The sequence below is a fragment of the Camelus ferus genome, chromosome 14, assembly GCF_009834535.1.
Source record: "Camelus ferus isolate YT-003-E chromosome 14, BCGSAC_Cfer_1.0, whole genome shotgun sequence".
NCBI lineage: Eukaryota > Metazoa > Chordata > Mammalia > Artiodactyla > Camelidae > Camelus > Camelus ferus.
Window position 1 is genome coordinate 29,868,256 of NC_045709.1, and position 10,350 is coordinate 29,878,605.

Below are 10,350 nucleotides of genomic sequence, written 5' to 3' on the forward strand. Positions count from 1 at the left end.
GAAACCTGGGCAGGAAGGTGTGGCTGTATGAAACGAGCTTCCGTGAAACAATGAAGTTTTACTCTGCAAGCGTCAACATGCAAATTCTAGGTTTTCTTGGGTAATTTCCAGGAATTTCCTTGGGGAATGATTGTCTTATTTTAATCAGATGACATACAGTGCATTTTGCTCTGAAATATATTATTATTGAGAATACTGGAACATAATTGTGTAAGGATTCATGAAATGCATCCCCAGAATCCATATTCAACCAAACTAATAACATATATTATTTTTTCTGCTGTTTGAGTGCCTGATTAAGGAAGTCCACACACCTGTCAGGAAGTCAGACAAGGGTTTAACAACAATGCTGTTGTTGGTCTCTCTGGTTTTTATTTGTTCTTAACAGATAATGTCTGTAATGTCGATCAAATCAGGTTCAAGGTCTAAATGACAAGGCTTGGAATTTTTGATAGCACTGTGTGGTCTATAAAATAAAGTTGTTGTTTTAATTCAATTAGTTGTTTTTCCACGAATTAAAAATAACAGGATAATCTTACATAAAAACCTGGATATCCAATACCTCTTTAAAAATTGTAAAATTTCCCTACACTGGTCCACATCCTCCCATAGTGATGTCAAGTACAGAGGCTGTCTCTCTGAGACTGGGCATGTTCCCCTCACTGCCCTGTTCCCATTGGCCTCCTGGACTCTGAGACTGACCATGTAGCATCTCCGTTTATCTATCACCTGCCTGTGCTGTTGTTTTTCTTAAAGTTAGGAAAAAAGTGAAGTATTTCTTTACCTATGTGTCTGTCAAAAGTGAAACATAAAATAAGAAATGAAACAGAAAATAAGACTACTGGTCATGGAAAAGATACCTGATGCAAAGTTTTATGAAGTAATAAGGAATTTTTAATAGAATTGTTTTTGAATCTAATAAATTAATGATGCTACCATGAAATGCTGGGCAGTGATGAGTCTGTAGCTCTCCCCCTTTGTTGATCTGGACCCTGCCTCTACCCTAAAGCCACTGAGTTTGCAGTTCCTGCTTGAGGACAACACTCCTGGTTCTCTGTGCTGGAGATTCTTCTGTTAGTTTAATTTTATTTGCATTTTAAATGAATCATTAGTTTATCTTAACAGTTGATTTTTTAAATTAAAAATATGTTATATTAATCTGCATTGGGCCACCAAAACAAAATATCACAGACAGGGTGACTTGACGTCAGTTTATTTTCTCACAGTTCTAGAAGCTAGAAGTCCCACATTGAGGTGCCGCAAATTCGGCTCCTGGTGAGGATTTTCTTCCTGCCTTGTGGACGACCACCTTCCTCTGTCTGCACGCTTGGCCTGTATTTATTCATTTACTCATTTTGTGCTCAGGGGAGAGAGAGAAAGCTCTCAGTGTCTTTTCTTGCAAGGACACTAATCCCATCATGGGGACCCCACCCTTGTGACTCCATCTAACCTTAATCACACCCCCAAAGCTCCATCTCCAAACACCAGCACATAGTGTGGTGATGTGGGGGTTTGGGGTTAGCATGTAAATTTGGGGGTAACACATTCAGTCCATATACATTAAAACAATGCATTCAGAATGTGTGAATAAAGTCTTATTTTTGTTATCCAGAAAGGATTATTATTTCCTTGCATTTTAGTCTATTTATTTAAATTAAACAGGCTTGGATTGCTTCTGTCTTGCTTGCCTTCATCAGAGATTCCAGCTTATATACACAATCAGTGCAGAATCTGTAAATACTGAACTACCACAGCAGTATTTTTATTTAGCATAATAAATGGTGAATGGCTAGAACCTACTCTGCTTTGGTTTTTTAGCGTGAAATTTATTGAACTAATTTCAGTAAATATTGTTGCCATTCTCCAAGAAATGGGCATAGTTTAAGCTGTGCTGTACCTTCAAAAGGTATTTTTTATTCATTTGATTTATTGAATTCAAAGATGAAATGATTAACCAAACTTTTTTAAAATGCTTAAAATTCCAAATAACTTTTAGTAGAATCTGAGTACAAATATAGGGATGATTTTAGTATAAATTCCCAAGAAATGTGTAAGTAGCCACTGTGATATTTCCTACACTTTATCAACCAAAGGCACCTTGAATACCTCCCAGAACAGGACCTTAGTAACTCTGACAGCCCATTTCACTAATGCGTATTTGTGGTGGTTAGAAAATTATTTTTATATTCATTTGAATCAGTTGATCCATGTTCTGCCCACTAGACAACACAAATCCAATATATTCCTTTTCCACGTAGTAACCCTTGACATAAGAGCAGTGAGGATGTTTCTTCGGGTTCCTGTTTCTCCCTGCTCTTTCCTGTGTGACAGGGTGCCCAGGCTGCCTTCCTTTCCAGACTCTCTCCCCCGCGTCCTCTGACTTTTGAGAGTTTTCCCCTTGATGTCTGTTCAACCCAGCTCTCCCTGGAGCTAAAGCTTCTTCTGATGTAGACTTTGCCATTGTCTCCTGTTGTAAAAACGAGATTCCGTTATGGGTCTTTCAAGGTATGTTTCTAGGTGCTGAGCCAGAGCTTCCTGATTCTGTATTTTAAATTGGTTTTTGAAGTTAAATTGAGAACTTTCAAATCTTACACTTTTTAGAGTCAAAAATAACCTTGAAATCATACAGAGATTAGGATTAATGTTCCAGCGTCACTGTGTAATAGTTATCTGGCCTTGAACAAGTGACTTAACTTCCCGAGAGAAAAGGATACGAACACAAGATGCCACTGTCTTTCCATTCCACACCTGCAGTATCCTTGTGTCTTCATGAAAACCAAACATCTTGGAAAAAGCTGTTGTGTGGGTTCTTCTAATAATGACCAGTTCTCTGACATCATCTGCGTGTCTGACAGTTCAATTCAGTTCAGACACTAATAGCCCAGAGTTAGGGAAGCCCGTAGAACAAGGGCTCAGTCCCAGAGGCCTGCCTCCACGTGAGATGCCAGGTGGAAAGGGGGCCCAGACCGCCCACGCTTCTGCCTGGCCCACTCCAAATTTGGAGTTTCTGTGCTTCCCCTTCAGGGTTTTTTGTTGTTTTTTTTTTTTTTTTTGCTAGAGTGACTCAAAGAACTCAGTTAACCAGTATACTTAACGATGACCAGTTTATTATAAAGGATGCCATTCAGGGACCAGCCAAACAAAAGAAATGCAAAGAACAAGGTTAGAGGAGGGGTGGGGGCAAGAGCTTCCATGCCCTCCAGGAGTGTGCCCGCAGCCTTCCTGACACGTCAGAGCGCTCACCCACCCTCAAGCTCTTAGAATCTTTTCATTCAAGAGAGTTTTTATACTCAGTTTCCTTTAGAACCCAGTAACCTCCAGGGAGGGGCGAGGGGCTTGGCATTGGGTTATAAAAGCTCTTGAATAAAAAGAATTCTATCCCCCCCATCACCTTATTAGCAAATACTCGGGTGTGGTAGAAAGCGGCTTATAATGAATAACAAAAGGCACTCCTGTCTTTCTGGAAATCCCAGGAGTTTTAGAAGCTCTGCGCCAGGAATTGGGACAAAGACCAGATACATTTTTTATTATACCATAGCTGTCAATACCTGTTTCCCACATTTTCTTTTACTCACTCCTCAACTGACATAATCTGCCCCTTCACTCCGCTAAAACGGCTCTGTATTTTTCTCTCCTCATCCTACGTAACCTCTCAGGAGCATTAAGAGCAGTTAAGCCTTCATTTCGTCTTTCTTGAAAGCACTCTCTCTCTTTGGAGACACTAATACCACATTTTCCGTGTTTTCCTTCCACAGTTCTGACTCTTCCTGATTTGTCTCCTTGGAGACATATTATTCAGGGAAGAAATAAGATGTTACAGCTGGCTCCAGTGAGAATTTGACATACAGGGATATATGTTCCCCAGGGGACATGGAGGCTTTGTATTGCCATGAAGACTAATTATTTGCATGCCTCTGGAAGGAAACATTTGCATTACTGTTATTTTTTTTTTACAACTTAAGTTCTATCTCTACAGAATTGTAAAACAATCAAAGATAGACACTCTTGAAGAATCAGATTCTTAAAGAATCACCCAGAGATTCTCCTGGACAGACTTCCTGCATTTTGGTGAAAGGACACCCAGGAATTCTGCTGCCCAGTGTCCCCACTTGTGATGAAATTAACGTCTAAAGATAATTCTTGATAACAAAAAGACAAGTCTCATTAGATTTGACCTGATTATTCACATAGGAGCAGCAGCATTTAAATTAGCCATCTGGGCATCCTTGAGTTTGCCTTGTAGGCATAAATCAGTGAATTGTTAAGCTACTACTAAGGCCAGGAAATAAGGTTGGATGAACACCTCAAGTTGGCTGAGGTACGGGTTGTGCTGGGGAGTGACCTCTGCTAACACCTAAGGCTAAGCCAGGTACCTGGGTACTTCTTCAGGGAAGGCTTTGATTTTGGTTCCACACGTAAAGTCGACCTTGATACTTAATGGTGGGCTTGTCAGGCCTGATTCAGTGAAAACCATTTTCAAATATGGCTCTCCAAGTCAAGTCTTGTTTGCACAATAAAATTGTCCTCTTATCGCCTGTAAAAGGCAGACAAAATCTCAGAGCGCCTATGTGGCTATCTCCACAGCACTTCCATTAAACATCAGGAGACTTAATACAATTTCAGACTTCTGGAGTCAGTGAGAATCAGACTTTGAGAAATGTTTCGTTTCATCTTCAAAAGCAGAGTTTATGAAATTAAGGATTAGATTTGCTTCAAAAGAAAGACGAAGGGCTTTGTTGATATCTTTTAGAACATACAAACCACAAGAACAATATTCAAAAAAACTTTGCATTTCTCTTCCCAGTTGACAGTAACTAACTTTTTCCTGCAGGGTCTTGCTTTCACAAGGGAAGTTTGCTTCTGGATCATCAGATGGCCCGTGCAGCCTGACTGTTTACGGCTACTCTCTCAGAATCGTTAAGCAGTGCCATCTCAGTAGTCTGTACACAGGAGGCGATTCTGGAAGTATCAATAGTTAAAAGCCCCCAGCACAAACCTTTCTACGTGGCTTTGAGACTGTGCTTCTTTATTAAAGAGCAGAACTCTGATGTGAGGCTTGTGTAAGTCTCACAGTAAGCATCAGTGTCGAAAGAAACTACCTAGAGGTGCTGCCAACGGGACGGTTGCCGGTACTTTATGATAATAACCCATGACCTCAGAATGGAGGATAGAGGAATTCTCTCTCGGGGTGTTCCACGCAGCTGCTTCATGAGGCTTTCCTAACGTTTCCTCTGAGCTAGAAGTACATCATGGGTAGCCAGAACATTGACAGATCTCCAGGGCCTTCCCGTAAGTTGTATAATTTCTAAAATACTTATATTAGTAGTTATTATGAACTGAATTAGGTCCCACCATTCATATGTTGAAGGCATAATCCCCAGGTGGCTGTGTTTGGAGATAGGGCCTTTAAGGAGGATATTAAGGTAAAATGGGATAATAAAGATGGGACCCTAATGCCATATGACTGGTGTCCTTATAAAAAGAGGGGGGCGGTCAGGGAAGTGCACCTGCACACCCAGAAACCCGCCGCGTGAGGACGCACTGACAAGGTAGCCACCTGCAAGCTAAGGAGAGAATTCTCACCGGAAGCCAAGCCTTCTGTCTCTCGGAGCTGTGAGGGAGCACGTTTCTGCCTTTTGAGCCACCCGGCCTGTGGTGTTTTGTTATTGCAACCCCAGTAGACTCATACGGTGGTACTTCCCGGGCAGGCTGTGTCCAGCAGGGGTCGAGCTGCTCTTGTGATTTAACACCTCTCTCCCTGCTCTGCTGCAGTGTGGAGGTAAGTTAAGAGATAGGGAGTGCATCAAACAAACCTGCTGACTTCTAATTTTTTTAATAAGTTGAAATAACAGACCTTTGTGTTTTCTTAGGGACCTGTTAGGAAATATCAAAAATAGTTTTAGATGTAGAAAGTTTACAGTGTTTTATTGTATTTTTTCTTAATTTAGGCTACAACCTTGGGCAAAAATTTGAGGATTGGTCAGAGGAGATTTGAGCATTTGTTTAAGATAAGATCGTGTGTACTTCGTTAAGTAATTAATCAAATGACAGTAAAAGATTTTATGTAAACATAGAGGGTAACCCAATTATAAATAATCTTAGCTATTTTATAAACTAGAAGACATTCTATTTTAAATAATAAAGGACATATTAAAGTCAACACAGAAAATTTCTCAAGTAAGATACAATCTCTGGTATATTGGCAGTTTACACAAAAGATAAAAAATGACTTTTCACATTGTAGGCAAGTCATTAATCAATAAGCCAAGGGAATAAGCACATCAAAACTAAGAAATTTGCCAAAATTTAAAACATTTGAGTTTCATATAAGACTTAGATATTGTAAGCAAGGAGATATAAAATTCACTTTCCAAGTTTTGTCCTTAACTTTGCTCTTTCCTACTCTGAAAACAAAAACTACTGTGTTGAGACTATTGAACGTATTAGATCCTCTTTTATATCCGTAATTTAATTGGACCAGACATTTTTTAACTTAAGGAGAAAGGAAATATTTCTTCATAATCACAGAAAAGCTCAAAGGTCTTTCTCGGTCACAGATACAGATTAGAGTAGAAGGCCAGTAGCTTCAGTTCACCCACTTCAGCTACAAGGACGCATCAGCCCAGATCTCAAAGGGCTGTTCTGTGTCCCAGTGTGTGTGAAGCCCTTAGTTGATCTGAGCTCACAAATAGAAAAATAAACAATAGGGCTAATAAGTGAGGTCATCTGTCATCTTTCACTCAATAAAGAGTAGACCTAGAGAGAGAACCGAATTGTCAGATCATAAAACCAAATTCCCAGTTGTTTCCTCCAGTGAGGAGCACATCATGAGCCACCGAGTTGCCAGGGATGAGACAAAACACCGAGGTGGGAGGACAAAAATGGGGGAGAAATGGTCAGTAAAATTAAATTTCTACTGCCATTTGTGATTCTCTCTTTGAGTCAGGAAAGACTGTGTCTGACTTCAGCCGCCCACGAGGTGGACTTGTACAGCAGCGCAGTGAGCTGGATTGGTTCAGTTGGTCAGCTGAGCATTTTGATAGGTGACCTACCTCTAAACCTGTTAATACATAATTTTCAAAAAGGTAAAATCATGATTCTAAGAAAAATAAAGAATAAATACCTGTTGAAATTTTACTAACTTATCAGGTAATGAGGGAACCAGTAAGATGTTAAAATCAGTTCTCACCAATTTATATTTTCAAACCCAGAATTCTCCACTGACCCAAATCCAATCAACAATTGCTTTTTAACATTGTATGTTAAATGCCTCTCAAATTCTATGTACAAGAGGGAATTCATGATTTTTTTTCCCCAAACTTCTTTCACTCCTCTTCTAGCATTTCCTGTTTCTGATGATAGTTCCACCTTCTGCAGAGCTATTTGTGTCAGGAGTCTAAGACTAATACTGAATACTCTGTCTCCCTGTACTCTCACCTGTCATCATTTTCACTCTGTTACCAAGCTCTGTTGATTTCACATTCTAAATAATCCTCAGTTCTGTCTCCTTCTCCTTTAACCGCCTTCACCAGTCTTCTTACACCACGTCACCATTTCACCTAGACCACATCCCATAGATGGTGGCATTAGCCTCCCCTCTGCCCACTGCTTCCACTACCCAATGCGTCCTCTTCGCCATCCGAAGTATTTCCCACATATCGGCCAGAATGATACTTGCCAAATGCAAATCTGATCACTTATTGTGTGACTGAAAGCCTGTAATGATTTCCCATTGTTCTTCAGATAAAGATCCAAGCTGTGTGCCTGGCCTACAAGGCTCTCTCATTTCTGCTGCTGTTTATCCTTCTCTCCTCTTTAATGTCAGTGTGAACCAGGCTCCCCTCCACTTTCTGATTCAAGCCACACCAATTTCTGTACATGTCTTTCAGTTTCTTCCCACCTGGAATCTTAGAGGTGCTATTTTCTTTGCTTGCAATTTAAAAAAATTAAAAAAAATCAATTTAAATGGAGGTACTAGGACTGAACCCAGGACCTTGTGCATGCTAAGTGTGCACAGATACCCACTGCCCCCTGCAATTTTGTTTTCTAACTCTCCCACTTTTCTTGGTTCATAGTCATCAAAGTTCATCTCATTTCCTTCTTTGGGGTCTTTTACTTGACTACTAAGAGGAGGCCAGATACCACTCTCCTCCCATAGTGCTTAAAAACCACTGTAATCTGATACTGACTTTTGTGACTGAGTGTTTTCTCTGCTGTTGCACTGAAAGTTTCAGGAGAGCAGGGCCGTGTTTATTTCTCTTTATCATTCCTGGAGCAGAGTGTCTAGTTGGCACAGTTTGGGTGGTGAATGTGTATTTACTGAGTGAATGAATGAATATATTGCTATTACATATTTCCAAGCTGGATTCTATCTTCTGCTATACTAAATAAATGTATTACTTCCAGATTTGATGTACACCTGTTATGATGTGTTCTGATTCCAGTAAAAATTCATTAAATATGAGGCTTAGACATAGCACAAGAAGGCCAGAGGTAGAGGAGTTGCAGCCGTTTAGCCTCTGAATCAGAGTAGATGGGGTCACAAATGACAGTCCATCACTTGGTCAGTCACCAGCTGTGTGAGTACAGCTCTGTATTTACCCAGCACTGTATCGTTTAAACTCAGTCTTAACAAGAACATGGGGATGATAATACCATCTTTAACACAGAGGTTCTTTGAGAATTGAGTACTGGTCAAGCACTTCAGTATTACCTATTATTCCGATCTCCATTAATGTCTTGGATGTTACTCAGTTGGGCCTAGAGTATTAACCATTTAAAAGACATCACTGGTTTTTACTGTTACCTTACTTATCTCATCATTTAGGACTAGGTTCACTTTCTGGGAACAGAAACTGTGACTGTGATGTATCTTGTGCTACAAGAAGTCCTGGGATAGGCAGTTAGAGTGAACGACAGCAGGAAACCAGACCCTTGTAACTTCCTGAGATGCTCTAGTCCTCTGGGCGGGAGGACCAAGACAGAGAGGAAGCAGCCTTGGTGGACTTGGACCGACACAAGAGGAGGAAGCAAGTTTTTATCTTTCACAGTCGCTGCAGTAGAGTCGGACGAGGCAGCATGGAAGCAAAGAGAAGCTGGGCCGTCAGATCAGAGTGCCTGCCGCACAGTCCTGGTGCAGGAATTGGCTTTTCCCTGGAGGTGATGGTCATTCCGTGGAGTGTGTCACCAGTGCCTCATTTCTGAGCTGTGTGGAAAGTTAACTTTGCCTCGTTCGTGATTAATACACCAGTGCAGATCACCGTCTTGAAGATCTTGTGCAATGACCATCATTTCTCTGAGTCCAGGTTCAGACCTTTAGGGTGACTGAGGCACACACTTGAGTACAAAGAAATACCAATTCAGAGCAGGTGGGGAGTAAACATTTTCAAGAGAAAGAAATATTTCTCATTTCTCAGCTGCTTAGGCGACTCTTCATTTATTTTTTGAATTCTGAAACAGCAATTTGAAAAGAGAAAAAAAATCAATTTTCCAAAGGCTGCCAAGAATAAAAGCTATTCTCATTTGTTAAAGTAAGGAGAGTTAATAAGTTAAAATCAGAGCCTTGAGAATGGGCTCTCCTGTATCTTTCAGGCTCTAGGCAGCATTCTTCTACAAAAGGTGCAGAATCAGCTGGACTCAGTGCGGGAAACAGAGCACAGGGTTAAAGCCAAAGGAACAGATCCAATATGGAGTCAGATTTGTTCTCTTCTATTACAAAACTGACCACACCTAAATTCAATTATACCTAAAGCTCTATTCATCAGGATAAGAGAATAAGGCGTGATTTAACCTATTCAACAGATTGTTTCTTTGTTTTTTTAATACTGTATCTTTTGAGTGATAAAATATAAATATATATAAAATATACATAAAATTAACACTTTCATCATTTTTAAGCATACTATTAAATAGCATTAGGTACTTTCACAACCACCACTAGTTCCAGAACTTTTTCATCTTCCAAAGAGAAATTCTTACCCCATTGAGCACAAACTCCCTGCTCTCTGCTGCCCCCAGTCCCTGGTAAACTCTGTTTTTTATGCCCCTAGGAATTTTCCTATCCTGTCACATAAGTGTAATCATGCAATGTTTTTCCCTTCGGGTCTGGCTTCTTTCACTTGTCCCAGGTTCGTCCATGCTGTCACGTGTATGAGAACCTTGTTCCTTTTTTGGCTGAATAATGTCCCCACTGTACGGAGCTACCATATTGTGTTATCCATTCATCGTTGTTGGAGACTTGGGTTATTTCTCTTTTTTGGCTACTGTGAACAGTGCTGCTGTAGACACTGCTGTACGAGCATCTGTTTGAGTCTTTGTTTTTCATTCTTGGGGTATATACTTAGGAGTGGA